The following is a 4,576-nucleotide window of genomic DNA, read 5'->3' on the forward strand; positions in this document are numbered from 1 at the left end:
TCAGAAATCTGCCTGCCTCTGCCTCCCAAGTGCTGGGATTAAAGGCATGCGCCACCACTGCCCTGCCAAAATGGCTATTCTAACTGAATAGAAATTCACTGAGATGTGCAGCGTCTATTCTTGTTAATTTCCGTGTGTGATTTTTTTTGATCACTTAAAAAAAAAAAAAAAGATAAATAATTAAAACCAAGAAGAGACAGGGGCATCATCACCCCAGCTGAGAGTTCCTTCTTCCCCAGGACTGACGTCTCTGTAGAGCACCACACTCAGGTGCTTTCCACTTAGTTCTTGTAAAGCTCTGCATTACTACCCTGCTCCCACTTGCGTCGGGTGAGCTGTGTCGCCACATCCACCACCGCTGCGAGTTCATGTCTTCATTCAGCGCTATGTAATTGCGGCCCTCATAGGCGTGCTGATTATACCCAAGGAGGCGCCCGTCCTATTCCACCTCACAGCCATACATCTTTTGGATTGTTTGAGAGCCTGCAGGTTCTCGATCAGCCCCACCTGCCCTTCGGGCCCTAGGAATCCCCTCAACTGAAAGTTAAAGTGGGTGCCAGCGGGTCCCACAGTTTCCCGGAGCTTCTTGGACTTGGGACCCCGAAGTCCCAGGCCCCTGTGTGGGGACGTGGAGGGGTAGTGACCTCCGACCCGGGGTCACTCACCGTCCTCGCTCTTGTTGTAGTAGTGCTGCGCAGTCCTCAGGCTCACTCGGTAAATCTGCTCCTTGGCGATCCGTGTCTGCTCCTCCCAATACTCCAGCCCCTCCTGCTCCATCCACGGCGAGCACGGCTCATATCTCGGATTCTCCTGGTAGCTGTTGAAGCGCACGAACTCGGTGTGGTCCACGTAGCCGACAGAGATGAACCAGGGCTCCCCGAGGCCGGGCCGGGACACGGCGGTGTAGAAATACCGCAGCGAGTGTGAGTCTGAGGGCGGCGCGCGGTGAGACTCCGACCTCCTCCCGGGACCCCGGGCGGGTGCGCGGGCCGGGAGGGGAGCAGGGCGCGGGGCTCGGGACGCGCGTGGAGAAGGGGCGGAGGGCCCGGTAGGCGACGTGGGGACGCTGCTTCCCCGATGCCTCCCCCGCCTCTCCTGGCAAAGGCCCTTTCCCTCCCGACACCGCACTCACCCGCGCGGGTCTGGGTCGGGGCCAGGGCGGCTGCCAGCAGGAGGAGCAGCATGCGCGGCACCATCGCCCCCATCTGGGTTCCAGAGTTCCCCTTAAGGGGACTTTTCTTTTTTCTTTTTAAAATTTTTTTACTTATTTTATTTATTTACATTCCAGTCGTTGCCCCTGCTCCTGGTCCCCCTTCCCACTGTTCCTCTTCCCACCTTGTCCCCCTTGCCTCTGAGAGGGTGCTCCATCCCCCAAGCCTCCCCCTTCCCTGGGACCTTAAGTCTCTCAAGGATTAAGCACATCTTCTCCCAATGAGGCCAGACAAAGCAGACCTCTGCCATATATGAGCCCATGGATGCTCTGGTTGGTGACTCAGTCTCTGGGAACTCTCTGTGTTCTGGCTTAGTTGAGACTGCTGGTCTTCCTACAGGGTTGCTCTCTCCTTCAGTTTCTTCAACCATTCCCCTAATTCAACCATAGGGTACTTCAGTCTAATGGCTGGGTTCTGTATCTGCACATGTCTCAGTCAGCTGCTGATAGGGCCTCTCAGTGCACAGCCATGCAAGTCTCCTGTCTGTAAGCACATCTCACATTAGCAATAGTGTCAGGCCTTGGTGCTCCCCGCTCCCCCCATGAAATGGATCCCTGATTGGGCCAGTCACTGGACTATCTTTCCTTCAGTCTCTTCTCTATTTTGGTCCCTGCAGTTCTTTTAAATAGAAGCAATTCTGGCTCAGAAATTTTGACTGTGGTGGTGCACGCCTTTAATCCCAGCACTTGGGAGGCAGAGACAGGAGGATTTCTGAGTTTGAGGCCAGCCTGGTCTACAGAGTGAGTTCCAGGACAGCCAGGCTACACAGAGAAACCCTGTGTCAAAACGAACAAACAAACAAACAAAAAGAAACAAATTTTGACTGTGGGTTAACCTAGACCCTCTACTTGAGGTCCTGTCTATCTATTGGAGGCAGACTCTTCAAGTTCCCTCTCCCCAAAGTTGGGCATTTTGGCTAAGGTCACTGGCCATTGAGTCTTGAGAGTCTCTCACCTACTGGGTGTCTGATACGGTCTAGAGAGTCTCCCTACCTCCTACTCCCTGAAAGGCTGCTTGTTTTCATTCATTCTCTTGGTCCTCTAGGCTTCTCTTCTGTTCCCCCACATAAGTGGTCTTATTCCCCTTTACTCTTCCCCTCTCATCTCCCACACAGGTCCATCCCTTCCTCCACCTCCTGTGATTATTTTCTTCTCCCCTCTTAGTGGGATTGAAGTATCCTCACTTGGGCCTTTTCAAAGTCCTTAATCATCAGGGAAATTCAAGTCAAAAGGACCCTGATAGTCCATGTCACACCAATCAGAATGGCTACGATCAAAATCTCAAATGATAGCAAATGCTGGTGAGGATGTGGAGAAAGAGGAAGAGTCCTCCATTGCTGGTGGGATTGCAAACTGTTACAAGCACTCTGGAAATCAATCTGGAGGTTACTCAGAAAATTGGAAATGGTTCTACCTGAAAACCCATATACACCCAACTTGTGCATATCCCCAAACATATCCCACCATATCACGAGGACATATGCTCCTCCATGTTTATAGCATCCTTATTTGTCATATCTAGAAACTAGAAACAACCTAGGTGTCTCATAACAGAAGAATGGTTACAGAAAATGTGGTTCATTTGAGCAATGGAATAGTATTCAGCTATTAAAATTGAGGACATCATGAATTTTACAGACAAATGGAAGAAACTAGAAAATATCATACTGAGTGAAATAACTCAGACCCAAAATGACATGTATTACATGTACTCACTCATAAGTGGATATTAACCAAAAAGTGCAGAATACTTAGGATACAACACACAGACCTTGAGGGGACTTTAAAACCAGTGTCTGTGGCGATGCTGGGTGGGTCCCCAGGATCGCACCACCCAACAGGGTGAGACCTGCCAGCATCATCAGTGTCCAGGCAGAAGGACCTGACCCAGGTTAGGAGCCTAAGTGAAACTGGGGAGTTGGGGAATCCCCAGCCCTGACCTAACCTGGACTAAGACTTTGGTTCGAACACTTAAAATTGAAATAGAGTGCTAAGAAGACTATCTTATAATAGCTTAGTGCAGATAGAATGGCAGGATACAATATTTCCTCATTTTTGAACACCGTAGCTTCAGCTCTCTGCCTGTTGGTGCTGGGTTTATATTTGATAATGAATGTGTAAAATTCAAAGTGAATTTTCAGTGGATCAGAATGGCTATTCTTTCTTTCTTTCTTTTTTTTGTTTTTGTTTTTTTTTGTTTTTTGGTTTTTTTGTTTTGTTTTGTTTTTTGGGGGGGACAGGGTTTCTCTGTGTAGCCTTGGCTGTCCTGGAACTCGTTCTGTAGACCAGGCTGTCCTTGAACTCGGAAATCCACCTGCCTCAGACTCCCAAGTGCTGGGATTAAAGGTGTGAGCCACCACTGCTCAGCAATTTTTTTTAAAGCTTTGAATGATAGGTTCTTGCTCAGTTTTGAGATGTTTGCAATAAAGCATGCCCATAGCCAAGAAGGCTTCCATGTCATATGTGTGTACCCTTTTTCTAGCTGGGGCCAAGTCAAGGACCTCACAAATGATAGGCAAGGCCTTTAACCCCAGCACTTGGGAGGCAGGGGCAGTTTGAGTCCAGCCTGGTCTACAGAGTGAGTTCCAGGCCAGCCAGGTCTATACAGAGAAACTCTGTCTCGAAAAACAAAAACAAAAACAAAAACAAAAAACAAAACAAAAAAAAGAATTAAAATTCTCACAGCTAAATAGGATGTGCTAACCATTAGGTCCTGAGGAAAATCCCTAACTGGGATTCCTATTAACCTATCAAAAGGGACTCTAAATATCCACTTCTCTCAGCATCCATTACCTATTCCAGCAGTGAGTCTCGACCTGTGAGTCCAACAACCCTTGCACGTGGGTCAGCAACCTCAGCTGGAAATCATAGATATTTGCACGATTCACAACAGCAGCAACATCACAATTACAAAGTAGCAACAAAAATAATTTTATGCTTGGGGGTCACCACAACATGAGGAACTGTATTAAAGGGTCTCAGCTTCAGGAAGGTTGAGAACCACTGTCACAGAGTCCTGGTTCCTCTCAGTATCTCTTACCCCCACCCCCTACCATTTATCCTCTCCAGCCCCTGAGCTTTTCTCCCCCCAGCATCTCTCCTTTCAGGCCAGACACCAGCTACCAGCTCCCTTGGCTTGGTTGCTCTTGGCCACTTTGTATTGTCTCCCTGTCCAGGCCCCCCTCTGCTTCTCTTCTCTTCTCTTCTCTTCTCTTCTCTTCTCTTCTCTTCTCTTCTCTTCTCTTCTCTTCTCTTCTCTTCTCCTCACTTCTCTTCTCTTTTCTTCCCTTCCTCCCTCTCCTCTTCTTCTTCCTCCTCCTCCTCCTCCTCTTCTTCTTCTTCTTCTTCTTCTTCTTCTTCTTCTTC

General features: G+C 48.8%; 1 protein-coding gene and 1 pseudogene across 3 annotated transcripts in view; one reads left to right on the forward strand and one right to left on the reverse strand.

The window, feature by feature from the left end:
• LOC116074634 overlaps positions 1 to 1,205 on the reverse strand; it is a 4,388-nt pseudogene extending 3,183 nt beyond the window's left edge.
• Positions 1 to 4,576, forward strand: part of LOC116074627 (H-2 class I histocompatibility antigen, D-37 alpha chain-like) — a 714,163-nt gene that overhangs the window by 698,148 nt on the left and 11,439 nt on the right. The window lies entirely within an intron of this gene.

Source organism: Mastomys coucha, unplaced genomic scaffold, assembly GCF_008632895.1.
Source record: "Mastomys coucha isolate ucsf_1 unplaced genomic scaffold, UCSF_Mcou_1 pScaffold3, whole genome shotgun sequence".
Lineage (NCBI taxonomy): Eukaryota > Metazoa > Chordata > Mammalia > Rodentia > Muridae > Mastomys > Mastomys coucha.